Raw genomic sequence first — 17,619 nt, 5'->3', positions numbered from 1 at the left:
TGTGCTTGGAGATAGCTCAAACCTGGGCATTATGTGATTCAGCTAAGCAGCTTCTAATCACTAAAAAGGAATGCCCCTGGCTGGCCTACACTAGCCGAAATCTTAATAGAAAAAATGGACTCTTTGAGCTGGGCAAACTACTTTTTCTGTTGGCTAACACAGATGTTATTCACAGCCCTCAAGGTTACTACAAGAAGAACAGCAGGCATGCTCGGACTCAAATAGAATCTTTAAGTCTGAAATGACTCCAGATGGAAACTGAGTCACACATGGGCTCTCACATTGGACTGAGAACTTTATAGAGCTAAGAACTAGTGACTGGATGCTGTGCTTCTCTGATCTTTCAGCTTTCAGCCCTACTATCTGACTACAGGGTTTATGAATAAGATCAGTTTTCACTACATCTAAAATCTAATTTAAATAAAAGGCTTCTTCTTAATTCCTGTTCATGATTTTGGGTCTAAATCTCGATCAAGTAACTTCAAATTAACTTTTTGAATTCTGTATATAAATAAAAAACTATGTTCCTTTAACTGCTTTGAGCTTTACTACATACAGCACTTAAAATGTTTTGTACAGTAAACCACAATCATTCTTAGCAGTGACCATTACAATCTTAAAGAGGGGCTTAGGGCCCCACAACATTGATTCCTCCTAGAGTGTGGTAATGCCACTAAACTGACTACCCTCCTCCAAAGGTCAGCTTTGGGCTATAAATTATTCAGGACAATTTTAAGATTACTATCTAAGATCATCCTCATGCACTACACTAGCCAGAACTTGAGACAATTCCTCCACTTTGCCATTACACAAAGACTGGACAAGAGATAATACAGGCAATTCTCCCATGAATTGAAATTATCCTAAGTTTATTTCAGGGACCCTTATAGATGCCATTGCCCACAGACAACAAAAAATAATTTCAAAAGTATGGTTTCCATATTCCCAAGAGTTGGGGTAAGCAGTTTTGTCATTCATTAGGTCATGATTTAAGTCATCATTGAGGTGGAGGTGGTAACAAGTTACTTTGGGTAATGGTAAAAAATATAAACAAAGAAGATAATATTTAGTTATATTGTTCTGAAAAGAAAAAGGGAAGATATAGAAATTATAGGATAAATGATAGATTAGTAATTTGACTTTAAATAAAAACTATTTATACTAAATATTTTACATTAGTATGGATTTTTGTATATTAATACATATTTGAGATTATTTTTCTTATATTGTAGATGTTTCTAATCTTATTTAACATATTTGTGTATATTCATGGAAAATCAAGGTTATTTTTAATAAAACATACTGTACATACATTTTTACTCTTATGTAGGGTTTTCTTCCCAACAAGTCACTTTACGAAGTAAAATAAATCTCTAGTCCTGAAAATTACTATTACAAGCTATTTAAATTAATAAAATTACAAGTTAATAGTTACATATTATAATCATACTTATAGTCATGTTAGGTAGGCTTTCAAGGTGAAACAAAAAGACATTTCATTTTTAATTTTTTTCATGACAGGGTTCCTTTGTATTACTCTGGTTGTCCTGGATATCACTTTGTAGACCAGCCTGGCCTTGAGCACACTGAGATCCACCTGCTTTTGCCACACAAGTACTGGGATTAAAGACATGCACCATAACTCCCTGGCCAAAAATACATTTTAAATAAATCATCAAACATTTCCTATTCAAAATATGGCATTTAAGATGTTATGATTATATAAGGCTTTTATGGCAAGACATGTCTGTTCCTGACAACACCAATCTACTTCAGAGAAATGATGGATATCATATAAATGACTAAATGTAGATAACTTTCTTGCTGGCAAGACTTAGACACTGGCAAGAAACTGCCCTTTGACTTAACTACTGACAGTATACTGTCCAAGTTAGATAGGCAGGACACAAAAGAAAGTGACAGTTGAACATTGCCGTGGCAAAGCAGGAGAATCCTTCAAAATTTGTGCTTCACAGAAACTTGGTCAGATCTTCTAGGTGTAGAGGCTAAAGTTAAAAGTCGAGCAGTGCAGTGGAATCTTGGCTGACTGTCTAGGCAGTCAGTACTTATTATCATATTTTGGTTTTTTAAAATTGTTTTTATTCAGGTATATATTTTTCTCTGCTCTCCTCCCTTCCTCCCCTCTTCTACATTCTCCCATGATCCCCATGCTCCCAATTAGTTCAGAAGATTGTCTTTTTTTACTTTCCATGTAGATTATATCCATGTGTATTTCACATAGATTCCTCTTTGTTATCTAGGTTCTCTGGGGTTGAGAATTGTAGGCTGGTTTTCTTTGCTTTAGGTCTAAAAGCCACTTATGAGTGAGGACATTGTATATTTGTCTTTCTGGGTTTGGGTTACCTCACTCAGTATGATGTGTTCTTGACCCATAAATTTGCCTGCAATTTCAAGATGTCATTATTTTTTTCTGCTGTGTGGTACTTAATTGTGTAAATGCAGTACATTTTCCTCATCCATTCTTTGGTCAGGGAGTTTTTAAGTTGTTACCAGGCTAATACAAATAGTGTTGATATATTGTGAGAAGTGGCGGGCTGCCACCCACCTAGCTTTATCTGAAATAATTACACAGGAACTGTATTCTTTTAAACACTTCCTGGCCCATTAGTTACAGCCTCTTATTGGCTAATTCTCACATCTTGAGTAGCCCATTTCTAATAATCTGTGTAGCACCACGAACTGGTGGCTTACCAGGGAGATTCTTAACCTGCGTCTGTGTCAGGTGGGAGAATCATGGCAACTGCCTGAATCTGCTTCTTTCTCCCAGCATTCTGTTCTATCTACTCCACCTACCTAATTTTCTGTCCTATCAAACGGCCAAGGCAGTTTCTCTATTAATGAAAGCAACAGATAGAAAGATGACCCTCCTCCATATTGAAGTAGACTTGAACACATTGGTACAGGAGACCACTTTTTAAATATAATCCCAGCACCATGAACACTAATAGCAATATTTAATAGATGGGACCACCTAAAACTGAGAACTTTCTGAAAAGCAGAGGAAATGTTCAATAAAACGGCAGCCTACAGGATGGAAAAAGGTCTTCTTCCACCCTATATCAAACAGAGGGCTGATATCCAAAATATATAAAGAGCTCAAGGAACTGGTCATCAGAAGAACAAATAAGCCAATAGAAAAATAATTGTACAGAATTAAACAGAGAACTCTCAACAAATTTCTATAAAATGACTGAAAGACACTTAAGGAAGTGCTCAATGTCCTTAGACATTAAGAAATGTAAAAAAACTCTGAGATTCTACCTTACACCTGTAAGAATAGCCAATATCAAAAACACTGAGGACAGTTTATGCTGGAGAGGATGTGGGGTGAAGGGAAAACTTCTCCATTGCTGGTGGGCATGCAAACTGGTACAATCACTTTAGAAATCAGATGGGTTATTTCTCAGAAAATTATGACACAACCTACATCAAGACCAAGCAATACCACTTTTGGGTATATACCTAAATGTTTCTCAGTCATACCCCAAGGGTGTGCATGTGTCCAGCTATATCCATATGCTCCTTACAACAACTTCCCAATTTCACTTCTATGAAGTTCAATGTGGTGGGTTTTATGTTTTAATCTATTTGGACTTGAGATTTCTGCATGGAGATAGATAAACACTATACTTTCTGTTTACTCAGGAGGTATTATATCCTTCTTAGGTTTCTAATGGAGTTAAATACTAGATAATTGTAGTTTCTCTGTTACCAAATTGAAACAACTCAGAAACTAGCATGAAATATGTAAGGTTAAGAGATATAAAAAGTTTATTTTAGGTTGGGATAAAGAATGATTTAGGTACAACACTTTGGACTTACCTAGATAGGATAGATAATAAAGTATTTTCTCTAAATTTACCAAATACAAATGGATTGGTCATTGTTTCCTATATATATTTGTACATAGTTGTTGTATATTTTGATTATAGCTTTACTGTGTTACTTAAATCCTTCACTTTTTATTTAGTAAGAAAGGGGAAATTATGACATTTTGATCATGTTCTCATAATAAAGCTTGCTTGGAGTCAGGACAGAGCTAACAACAACCTGAGTGTAAATTACCCTGGTGGTTTGGAGGACTTTAACCAGGAGTCAGGATTATTAAGGCAGGCTTGAGTTCTTTTCTTGCATGGAGAAATTGAAGAGATAGTAGTCACCAGGGGCTGATAATTGATTTTCTGATCTTTCAAGTTCTTACCCTGCTATCTGACTCCTGAGTTTTTATTTTATTTCAGTTTAGTTTAGTTTAGTTTGGTTTTTCTGAGACAGGGTTTCTCTGTGGCTTTGTAGCCTGTCCTGGAACTCATTTTGTAGCCCAGGCTGGCCTTGTACTCACAGAGATCTTCCTGTCTCTGCCTCCCAAGTGCTGGAATTAAAGGTGTGTGCCACAACTGCCTGGTCTGAGTTTTTATTTTAAATATCAATTAGATTAAGGCTTCAGTAAGGATAGAACTAATTAAGTAAACCCTTTGAAAGTGAAACCTCACCAGTCATTGGTGGTGCATTTCTGTGAGTTCAAGGCCAGTCTGGTCTACAAGAGCTAGTTCCAAGAAAGGCTCCAAAGCTATAGAGAAAACCTGTCTCAAGAAACACAAAACAAAAACAAAAAACCAAACAAACAAAATATGTAGCCCCATGTACCTGAGAGAGAACCACAGGATTTGGCATTTGCTCTGCTGAATTTTCATCTTTCCTTGACCCAATCTTCCCTGATTTGTCCTCATTCCTCTCTTTCATGAGTCTTTTGTTTCTTCTTTTTTTTTTACCTTGACTGCAGTGCTTCCTTCCAAAATTCATCTCAGTCTCACATTTCCCCCAAATCTCTCTTCTTTTTTACCTTTAGAATCTCATACATATCAACAAAACATGGTGTCTTGTTTTAATTAGGGATTCTGCTGTTGTGATGAAACACCATGAACAAAAAGCAAAATTAGGTGAAAAGGGTTTAGTTGGCTTGTACTTCCATATTGTTGTGCACTATTAAAGAATATCAGGGAAGGAACATAAGGAGGGCAGGATCCTTGAGTCAAGAATTGATGCAAATGTGACAGGGGAGTGCTTCTTACTTTCTTACTTCATAGGACTTATCCTCTCTTTTTATAGAACCCAATACCAGGGCAGGGATGGCATAACTCTCAATGGACTGTGCCCTCTACCATTGATCAGTCATTGAGAGAATGCCTCATTTCTGAATCCCATGGAAGCATTTTTTTTTCTGAGGCTCCCTAATCTCTGATGTCTCTAGGTCATTGTAAAGTAGACATGGAAAACCAGCCCACATACATGGTACAACAAGTTAAAGTAAGACTACGCAGAATCCATATAAAGCCTGGATATAGAAACCCAGTATGAGGAAAAGTGGTCTCAAAAGCTGTCAAATGAGTTAAAGTACACCCCCACATATACACGCACCAAGTCTTAGCAGTCCCACAAAACACCAAAGTATGAACTGATATCATATATGCTAAGCATTTAGCACAGGCCCCTAGAGGATCACGAGTCTCTGTGACCATCAATAACTCCTGCTTAGTTGATTCTGTGGGCTGTGTTAACCTAGTGTCCTCAACCAAGGTGGGAGGCTGTTGCTATGGCACTTCCTCCCCATTGCCAGCAGGGTCTCCTTAGCTCCTCTTATTGCTTGTCTGCCTGTCTCTGCTCCTGCTGCTTTGAATTCTTGGATTAGGCCAGTTTGATAACAATTGGCTGAGGCACCATTCTATGAGAATAACAGAATATCATGAGAAATCATTTCATGAACTTTTTTCCTGTCTTGTTTGGTTCTATCATAGACCTGTAGTATAGTGAGCTTCAGGGCTTAGACATCCAAGTAGGATGGGCATTGTCTCCTTCTAATGGAATAGGCCTGAAGTTTCACGAGTAGCCTGAAGTTTCACGAGTAATTTGTTGTTTACTCCTACAAGTTCTGCGGAACAAATAACTCAACATATCTTGCAAGCAGGACTAGATGTAGATGTAACTGTTGCTGGGTGGTGTCCCAGTCCCAACATTGAATACTTTGCCTGGTAGAGAAGACTCCACAGGCTTCTCATCCCTCTTTCCTAAAAGTCCTTGCTAGTGGCATTTTTATACAATCTAATGAGTATTTACTGTGCTAGGTACCGTAACAATGCCCAAATGTTCCCCAATTCCTGTAGTTTTTCCCCATTCTCCCTACATACCAGCACCCTGATCCTGATTTCTCCTGTTTTCATACCCAACTACCGCCATTCAATTCAGAAGACTTTTCTAGTGCCCCTTTCAGGGAGATTGATGTATCCTTCCCTTGATCCTTTGTTGCTAACTAACTCTGTGTCTGTGGACTATAGCATGAATATCCTTTACTTTACAACCAATATTGATGTATAAGGGAGTTCACACCATTGTCATTTGTATTGCTGGGTCTTGAGGTAAGTTGAATCCTAGTTTTCAGAGAAACTGCCATACTGTTTTCCAGAGTGCTTGTACAATTTGCTTTCCACCAGCAATGGAGGAGTCTTCCCCTTATTCCCACATCCTCTCCAGCATAAGCAGTCATTGGTGTTTTTGCTCTTAGCCATTCTGACAGGTGTAAGGTGGTATTGCAGAGTCATTTTGATTTGCATTTCCCTGGTTGCTAAGGATGTTGAACATTTCCTTAAGTGTATTTTGGCCATTTGAGATTATTGTATAGAAAATTCTCTGTTTAGTTCTGTACCACATTTTTAATTGAATTATTTGAAATTTTGATGTTTAATTTCATGAGTTCTTTATATATTTTGGAGATCAGTCCTCTCTCTTATATGCATTTGGAAATTTATTCCCATTCAATAAGCTGCCTTTTTGTGTTACTGAATGTGTCCTTTGCTGTGCAGAAGCTTCTCAGTTTCAGAAGGTCCCATTTATTAATTGTTCTTCTCAGACTCTATTACAGGTGTTATATTTAGGAAGTGGTCTTCTGTTCCATGCTTGGAAGGCTAATTTTCACTTTCTCTCCTATCAGTTTCAGTGTGGTCAGATTTATATTAAGGTCTTTATCCCCTTTGGACTTGAGTATTGTGCATGGTGATAGATATGGCTCTATTTGCATTCCTTTACATGTTGATATCCAGTTATGCCATAATCATTTGTTGTGGATGCTTTCATTTTTCATTGCATAATTTTAGCTTCTTTGTCAAAAATCAGGTGTTCATAGGTGTGAGGATTAATATCTGGGTCTTTGATTTAATTCCATCATTCACCGTGTCTGTGTTTTTACCCATCATCTCTTCCTCAAACCTCCCAAATGAACTGTTTGCTTAATTAAAACATATGAGCCCAGCTGTCTCAATCATCTGAATTTACCATTTTAATATTGTCCTAAGCAGTTTGTAGTCCAAATCTGATGTTTAGATGGTGAAACAATTACATAGTGCAGTTGAAATCTTCCTTGTGTGACTCACACTTCTTTTGGAGACTTCACAGGTCACTGTAATGCATGCTCATATTTCATTGCAAAAAAAGTAAGCATTTTAATTGTCATATGAGCAGATCTGTAAGAGGTTAAAGGATGATTATTTGTTATGTATGCCTAGTTATCAGATAGAGACTCAAACCCAAAATTAAATACAGGAAGCTAGATGGAAGCTTTCCCTAGAATTAGTTTCTTCTCTATATGATCATTAATATTATGGCTAAAGGGATATTTGTTGTTAATCTCTCCCAAGAAATTACTGTAAGCTCTTTGCTAGTGTTTACTTCCTGTCCATTAAGATTCAATTTTAACATTAGTAAAACGTGCTACAATTAAAACTTGGTCAATTCTTGCTAATAGATTAAGCTTCAATTTTCTTCTTAAAATCAACTCAGATTTTTTTCCATATAACTTTATAGTTTTTTAGTCTGTTTATATGGTAAAAATATCGATTTTAAGATAATATCTTTCCTCTGCAGTAAAATTCCTGTAGGTAATGCATAGAGTGTAAAATGCCTAGAATGAAGGCCAGGAGGTGATGGCTCAAGCCTTTAATCCCAGCACGTAGGTTCATGGCCAGCCTGGTCTAGAAGAGCTAGTTCCAGAACACATTCCAAAGCTACAGAGAAACCTGTATCAAAAAAAGTCTTGAATGTAACCAAACATCAGATCCAAACAATCCATAAGTGCCTCCTATAATTTTATTTCCACTAAACCATTTTTTCTCTGCTTTAGATGATAATTCTCTTTGACTATTTAAATCTTTGTCACCTTTTATGGTTTGGTTCTAATTACTGTTTTCAATTTTTTACTCCAATAGTGGGATATAAATGGTCAATGTCTTGCAACAATTTCTGAAAATTATTAAGATTCCACAAATAATCTCTCCTAATTTTTAACTTTTGGGCTCAAATTTTGGTAAAAGAATTTTATATGGTGTTGATTAATAAAATCATATTTTTGTATATTTTCACAAGTAATTTGTAATCCCCAAGACGACAAAGTTTGCTTTATTTCAGCAAACATTTTTTCTAAAGTATGTTCATTTGAATCAGCTAATGAAATTCAATAGAATGTTGAAAACATACCTAACTTGAGTATAATTTCAATTGTAATAAATAACAAAGTACTAACATGCAGTACTTTATATCCTAATTGGTTTATAATAATAACTTTCAAGGACTAGAAATTTTCATTACACATTTAAGTGAGTTGATTTAGGTAAAATAGTTTAAGAATATAAAAATCATAGACAGTATGTTTTAATAAAAATGTCAAGTTTATATCAAATGGGAGCATCCATATCTATATCAATGTAAAATATATAAATAAGTAGTTACTTTTTAAAATTAATTTTAATGATCTACACTTTTATGTCAACACATATATGCCCCTTTATGCTTTTTAGATTCAGTAATCTACACTTTTATCCTATCATTTCATTGGGTGCCATTTGTAAGTTGATGTATATTAATGAATATATAAAGCTGGTTTTGGAGATGGACACTGGCTCTGTTCCTCTATAAATCCAAGCATAACGTTAAAATAAAAATTCAAAGTTTCTCTCTCGTGTCAGGAGCATGGGACAGAAAGAAAAAAGAATTTAGAAAATTTTTTATTTTCTACATTTCTATTTTTGTCTCTATTGTACATGTCACTGAATATATATGTCTGTATATGACTATATAAATAATGTTTAAGTTTTCCACAATGAACAATGAATTTTCCTAAAGTAATTTTGAAGTTTCCAGGAAGTAGTTGGGGCCCCACAACAACAACTCAACCTGGTTGATATGATGGCATGATGATGATAGTGCTACTACCAGACCTGTTTTGCATACCAGCTGCTCAAAACGGTTCCAACTTTGTTAGCTGAAATGGTCCACTTTTTATGACGTTCTGAATAGAACTTATAAGAGGAAGCTCAGAAAATGTTTACAAAATACTTTTATGCTTTTTAGATTCAGTAATCTACACTTTTATCCTATCATTTCATTGGGTGCCATTTGTAAGTTGATGTATATTAATGAATATATAAAGCTGGTTTTGGAGATGGACACTGGCTCTGTCCCTCTATAAATCCAAGCATACTCTAGAGACACCTGTGTTGTAATATGAAGCGGCGGGGCTGCATCCCCAGCACCCAGCCGCCCGCATGGCTAGCTTATGCCCCGAAATAATTACATGGAAACTGTATTCTTTTGAACACTGCCTGACCCATTAGTTCCAGCCTCTTATTGGCTAGCTCTTTCATATTGATCTAACCCATTTCTAATATTATGTGTAGTACCACGAGCTGGCTTACCAGGAAAAATCTTAACCTGCGTCTGTCTGGAGTGGGAGAATCATGGCGACTCTCTGACTTGGCTTCTTTCTCCCAGCATTCTGTCTGTTTACTCCACCCACCTAAGGGCTGGCCTATAAATGGGCCAAGGCAGTTTCTTTATTAAATGAAAGTAACTCCTCCATCACACCTGTGAACAGAATGTTGTAAATTCTTTTTCACAATCATCTCCAAATACATAATATGAGCCCTTCTGTAGAGAAACCTTTAAGTTAATTTGTGTATTTTTCAAAAACTTGAGAAAAAATTCATACTGTAGTGAAACTCTATAAATGAATTCAGTGTCATAATGTTTTGTGCTTCACAGAAGAGTAAGACTTTGTGTGTAGTCATCTGAGAAAGCTTGGGGGTATTATCATAATCTTTTGGACCTCAGGAAAAAAATGGGGGCTTATTTTAAATTGTTCTCTCAGATGTTAAGCCACTTACAGTCAGTTAACCAAAATCAGTTATTGTGTAGAAAAAAGTTTGATAATGTCAACAATTTGTTTATGAATCATTATACCTCTCTTTATTTTAGTTTGAACCAGCAAAGTAATGGATAAAACCTTATTGGTTACAGGAAGGGTATTCCAACTTTGGTCTTCAAACCAGAGCCAAAGGAAAGAACTTTGTCTTTGAACCTAGAACTAGATAACGAAACAACATCTCCCTGATCACAGCCAAAACATTAAAAAGGCCCAGTGAAAGAAACACAATTTGGCTCTCAAACCATAATCATAAAATCCTAAAAAATTTCAACAATGTTTTTAAGCTCAAAGGATACCATTAACTGAAATATGAGAGGCATGAAGAGTCAAATCTCTCATATGTTTATTTGTATGTTGTGTATTAAAGTATCCTTAGAAGTTGAGGGTATAATTATGGTTATCAGAAGATTGGGAGTGGTCATCAAAATGGTAGGTAGAAGGTGGTTACAAGGAATATTTTCTGAAAAAGAAAGATGGCTTGAAGTAATAAATGATGGAATCATCACCCTTAACAGTAGCCACAAACATAAAATATTATGGAATTACCAACTAGAGAAGTGAAAGGACTGTAGGAAAAGAACATTAAATCTTTGAAGAAGACACCAGAGAATGGGAAGATGTCCCTTGCCCTTGTTAATTAGAAATCAACATAGCAATCTACAGGCTCAATACGATTCCCATGTAAATATCAGAAAAATTCTTCACAGATCTCAAAATACAAACACTCAACTTCATATAGAAAAGCGAAAACAATGCAAGATAGTCAGGACAATCCTATATAAAAAATAATTTCTCGAGGTATCACATTCTCTGAATTCTTTAGATGACTACAGAGCTACAGTACTGAAGAGAGCCTGGTGTTGGCACAAAAACAGATAGGAGGACTAATGGATCTGATTCTAAGACCCAGATATCAGTCCACTTGCCTACTATACCTGATTTTTGACAAAGCACCAAAAAATATAAAATGGAGAAAACATATTTAACAAATGGTGCTGGCATAACTGAATATCAATGTTGGGAAGAATGAAAGTAGATCCACATCTATCATCATGAACAAAACTCAAGTCCCAATGGTTCAAAGACTACAACATAAAGACAAACACACTGAACTACATAAAACAGAATATTGGAAGTACACTTGAACATATTGGTAAAGAGGACCACTTTCAAATTATAACCCCAGGCATCACAGACAAAGAGAAAAATAATAAATGAGATCTCCTGAAGCAAAAGTTTCTATAAACCAAAGGACATGATCAACAATACAAAAAAAAGGCAGCCTGTAGTATGGGAAAAGATATTCACCTACCCCACATTGGACAGAATACTGATCTTCAAAACATAGAAAGAACTTAAGTAATTGGTCATCAAATAAAAAATGGAGTACAGACCTAAATAAAAACGTTTTAACCTATGAATCTAAAATGACTGAGAGAGGCAGAAATCTTTAATAAATAAATAATAAGAAGAAAAAAAAGAAGAGCAGTAAGATCTACGTCGAAGAAATGACTCAATTTTTTCATCTTAATTGTTTTGTTCTCAAAGATGAGGATTACAATAGCATAGAATGACTCTATACAAACCTAGACACATCTGTGAAAAAGGAATCTAGTTGAGAAATTGCCTCCATCGGATTGCCAGTAACTGAGTCTGTGAGGCATTTTCAAAATCAATGATTGATAGGAAGGGGTGAGACCACTGTGGGTGATGCCACCTATGGACAGGTGGTCCTGTTTGTATAAAAGAAGAAAGAGAGAGAGAGAGAGAGAGAGAGAGAGAGAGAGAGAGAGAGAGAGAGAGAGAGAGAAAGAAAGAAAGAAAAAAACATAAAATAAAATGACTGAGAGGCACTTAAGGAAATTTCCAAACTCCTTAGTCATTAGAGAAATGAAAATCAAAACAAATCTGAGATTCCCCTCTTACATCTGTAACAATAGGCAAGATCAAAACGCTGGTGACAACTTAAGCTGGAGAGGATGTAGAGTTAAGGGAACACTCCTCCATTGCTGATGGGGTTACAAACTGAGTCAGCTACTTTGAATATCAGTATGGTCATTCCATAGAAAATTAGAAAGCCACCTGTCTGGTTGTTAGCATGCCTTTAATCTCTGCACTTGGGAGACAGAGATAGATCTCTGTGACTTCAAGGCCAACCTGGTCTTCAAGAGCTAGTTCCAGGACAGGCTCCAAAGCTAAAGAGAAATCATGTCTTGGAGAATGAAAAATTAAAAAAAAAAGAATAAAAGACAATTAGGAAACAACTTATCTTAAAACCCAGCCATGCCCTTTGGATATGTACTCAATGGATGCTCAATCATACCACAAGGACAAATGCTCAACTGTTCACAGCAACATAGTCAGAGCCAGAACCTGAAAACAATCCCTCCACTAAAGAATGGACAAAGAAATTGTGGTATATTTACACAATGGAGTACTACACAGTGGATAAAACAATTACATCTTGAAATTTATGTGCAAATTTATGGATCTAGAAAACATGATAAAAGAGTGAGTTAACTCAGAACCAGAAAGAAAAATATATGTACTCAATCCTAAGTGGCTTTTAGATGTAAAACAGAGGACAGTCAGCCTACAATTCACAATGCCCAGAACATATACAACAAAGAAGAAGCAAACAGAGACATACATAAATCTATTCTATATAGGACATAGAGAAAGACAAGATCTTAGTAAATTTGGAACATGTGAATCATGGGAATAAGGGAGGGGGGACGAAGGGAGAGTAGTGGATAAATATATAGTTGAATAAAAAAGCAATTAAAAAATCCTTGATACACAGCTGTTCGTGGGTGAATTATACAAAATAATAGTATAAAATGAATAGCTGAAATATGGAACTTTGCTTAATTTTGTAGTTGAATGAAATACTTCCTCTTGCTAAGGCAGACTGATTTATGATATTTAATTAAAAACAATCCACACATTTTCCAAAAGAAGATTTGTACCATACCTCCCAATCTTCCCAAACCTATAATCACACATACAAACACATGAGACAGAAGTGTTTGATTTTACTTAATATAGTTGCATTCATTCTAAGTTCATCATGTAACACTGAGTTTATATTGTAATGATGAATTTTGAAGGCTGTACAAGTCAGAGTGACAAACCCTGAACTATGTGAGTACTAATTGAATCTTTGACTTTTGAAAACACCAAGTTAGGGTGTAAGAATATCTTGGGCTTTTATACGTCAGATGAGCACCTACAGGGCAATGGATCTTATATACATTATAGCTAGCATCCAGAAACAAGAGCTGGATTCAAGAAAGCAACCACACACTTTACAGATTCACTTATACTTGTAAGAGACCATGCCCAAGTGGATTGATATCTTAAAGCTATTGACTGAAGGAGCTCTCACAGCACCTACCCATTTACTTAATAAGAAATTCCAAACCTTATACAAAACTATGTACACAAGAAACAAATGTCAAAATAAAGTTAGAATTACAATAAGCATAATCAATATTAAGGAAGGAATACATCCTAATGGTTTGATAAGCATTCTATCCTAAGGAGTCCATGTTGTAGTAGAAATGGCTTAATTAGATCATAAGAGGATGGTAAGTATGATTATCTCATCTTCAACCCCATCAAAGGCCTGCAAAGAGCAATAATATTACTTGAGTAGGCAGGTAGTGCAGTTTAGCAGCTTCCAAAAAGTGTAGTAGATGACAGAGACAACTAACTGAGCAATCAACCAAAGTCTCATCACAGTGTTGAAGAATAAGAATTCATATCAGAATATAAAACAATCTTTAAACAATTATGCAGTAAAGAAAGACAATGACCTCAAAATGTAAACAATGTATAAAAATCTTGATCAGAGGTAGAGTTATATAATGCAATATGATAAATATATCATAAAATTGTGTCAATAAAAATATGTTTTAAACAGAGGTAGAATCATGCATTTATACAATCTGACAAAATAACCTTGTATAGTTGTTACAAATATTCTAAATAAAAATATAAATATAATTTGAATTTGTGTCAATATACAAAAGTGTATAGCAATGTAAATCCATAAATAATAGTTCACAAGTATTCTTTCTATTACAAACTGTTATTAGTGTAAGTAATCTACCTATTATCCAATTCCATTTTCCCTCTTTTTGAGATCGCTGGGTGTATGTAATTTCACCCAGTCCTATATGAGTAATAATCAACTCTTAAATGTTGTCCCTGACTGTGAAGACAAACTTTGTTGGGAGAGAGAATGGCATCTTCTAGAATTGCTTCCAGATGTCATGGGGGTGATGTTCTTTCTATGGGATATTATAAAGGTAAAATGATGGTTAAATTTCAAGATTGTTGTTTTGGATAATTGCAAAAAGTTTCTGAGTATTCAATAGGGTTCTTTTGTAGTTCTTTTTGGAATTCTGGCAAGAACGTTGTAAGAAGGTGCACCGTATCTGCAGCTTGTACCCACAAATCAGTCTCATAGTGCTATCAGCATCATGCCGTCATATCAAGCAGGTAGAGACATTGTGGGGCCCCAATGTCTTCTTCTTAGAAGCTGTTCTTTGTTGAAAATATAAGCATTATACATGTAGACATGTTTTCAGTGAAAGATAAAAGATATTGACAAAATGGGCATGAAGGAAAGTAAAATGTTCCTTTAAAATTGATCTTCTTTCTGTCCCATACCAGAAGGCTGTTGATATGAGATAGAGTTTTGAATTTTTCTTTTAACTTTATGCTTGGATTTAGAGAAGGATAGACATTGTCTAATTCTAAAACCATTTCTGATTCAGAAGTAGAGATGTAAACACAAAAAGACATCTTCTAAAGCTGTAGCACCTAACAGATTATCTCTCTGCGTCTGTGCCTCCTCACAGGTTTACAGGTCAGTGTCTGCCCCCTTCCTAGGATACAAGCATTCAGTGTTAAATAGAACCAGAAGAGACAGATCAGCTACTACAGGTGAGGGAAAAATAAAAAATATTCCAGATAGTGAGAACAGTTTAAGCCATGGCTTAGAGCTGCAGCAAAGTCAGCAGGACCTTTAGAGACATTCATGCCTGTGTCATCAGAGCAGCAACAGCACACATCTGCCCTAAGCCAGAAACTCTGGAAGGAAAACACACTGTGTTTTGACAGTCTTCCAAATAATTCCAGTATGTGTGTAAGTTTTAGGAAATCTGATCCAGGCTACCAGCTCTCAAATGATGTTTGCAGGTCATTTCTCTGTGATAGGATAAGAGGTGAAGTGGAGGTAAGTTCAGATAAGTTTGGAAATGCATAGTCTAGATTGCATTTGGAGAGCTTCCAATAAACATTAGCCATTTAAACGTTTTAAGAAGTCCTAGAGTAAAGATCTTTATTTCTCATTCGGCTGTGGCTCTCTGTGATTCTGCCTATTCATTCTTCCATAAATACCCTCTTAAGGAAATTATCCTCACTATTCACATGGATGCGATGTAACCTACAGAAGATGAGGAGACTGTCCCCAAATCATAGAATGTGTGTCCATGTTGGAAAAGACCTTAAAAATTTTTGTGTTCTCAATACACTGCATCCTCTGTGCTTCCACTCTACTGTGTATCCAGGCATAACTCTGCATTATGTAGCCCAGAATCAGGGCAAAAGTCTCTGCATTTATCCTGAAGGAATTTTCTGACTACTCATCCCTGGAAGACCTATTCTTTCCTCTGTGCTCAGTTATGTACCTGGTGACCCTGCTCGGAACACTGCCTTCATGACTGTGTGCATGTTGGATCCCTGCATACACACACCCATATACAATTTTTGAGTAATATTTCCATTTAGAAAATATGCTACACATCTACTTTTGTGCCTCTAATGCTGTTCCACCTACTCTCATCCCAGAAGTTTATCTCTCTGATGGCTGTGACATCTAGATGCATCGGACTTTCCACATGCTCCACAGAGTACCTGCTGCTTGTCATCATGGCCTGTGATCACTACCTTGCAATTTGTCAGCAACTCAGGTACCTGTGCACATGAGCCACAGGTTTTTCTTAATTCCTACAAGAGCCTTCTGGGTATTTTATGTCATCAGGTAGTTGACAGAAACAGTCATTGCCATGGGACTGTCATTGTATGGCCACCAAGTATTCAGAAAGTTCACCTGCAAGGTCCTGGGTGTGCTGAAGCTGGCCTGTGGTGACACATCAGTTAGTAATGACTTTGTCCTGTGGATGCCATCCTTCTGCTACCTCTACTCAAGTACCTCATTTGCCTTTCCGACATGCCAATCCTGGTCACCTTCCTAAAGGTGCTATCAGATGGCGGGCCCTGCAAATGCTTTTCCACCTGCTTGGAGCACCTTGCTGTGGTCCTATTTTTCTATAGTATCATCATGTTCATGAATATGAAACCTATGAACACAAAGGGCTATATCTCTAACATGGTCTTTACAGTCCTCTGCATTGTGGACTTCACACCCGTGAAGCGAGCAGTGATCTGCAAAGATAGGGATCTTGAGTTTCTGTCTGTGTCATCAAATGCCAATACCAATGCAGGTCAGGTTATAGAACTATGGGGACCTCCACTGTAGAGACACAGTCTAAGTCTCACTAAATCTATCAATCTGACTCCCCAGTTTTATCCTGTCCTGACCTTGTCTGAGCTAGTGCCCAGCATTTTAATGTGATCTAATTTCAAGACTTCAGCCTTTGCTAGGTTCCTTCATTCACAACTATAATACCAGCATTTGTGGGTCTAAAGCAGATTGATGGTTAAATTAATGTCATCCTGTGCTATATAGTGTGACCAGTACCAAGAAAATAAATACGTATTAGACATTAGTATTTCCTTTCTTAATGTGTCCTCAGTGGGTCACTGGGAGTGCCCTTTTAAGTACTACTTAAGAGTTCATCATTTCCTGACTGACAGTCACAAATGGCTCCTCACTTCTCTCAATAAGATGTTCATCAGCAGGAACTCACAGCTGCCTGCCTGCCTGCATAATTCCTAGCCTTCTCCCAGACTTTCAGTCACAGACAATTGACAAATGTGTGCTTCGATCTTCCCTAAACTCCCTACCCTAAAAACTGTTTTGTTCTTCTTGTGAGGCAGTTATTATCAGCACTCATACAAGAGCACTTGCCCTTTCTTTCCCTTTAGGCTCAAAGCCGTTTTCTCCTTTCATTATCTCCCTCGTGTATCCTTGGTTTCTAAGATGACATTTTTAGGAATATATTTTTTATTGAATTCTACATTTCTCTCTGCTCTCCTCTCTGCCTCTTCCCTACCCCATTTATCCTCCCCACAAGATCCACAATGGGACCTTCATCTCAATTTAGCCAGGAGATTCTGTCTTTCTCTACTTTGCCTGTAGATTAGATCTGTGTAGGTCT

At 36.5% G+C, this 17,619-nt stretch overlaps 1 pseudogene; it reads left to right on the top strand.

The window, feature by feature from the left end:
* Positions 1 to 16,817, top strand: part of LOC130866885 (olfactory receptor 13J1-like) — a 64,220-nt pseudogene extending 47,403 nt beyond the window's left edge.
* Positions 16,818 to 17,619: the final 802 nt, after the last annotated feature.

Source organism: Chionomys nivalis, chromosome 26 (assembly GCF_950005125.1).
Source record: "Chionomys nivalis chromosome 26, mChiNiv1.1, whole genome shotgun sequence".
Lineage (NCBI taxonomy): Eukaryota > Metazoa > Chordata > Mammalia > Rodentia > Cricetidae > Chionomys > Chionomys nivalis.
This window is presented reverse-complemented; position numbering and strand designations above follow the sequence as displayed.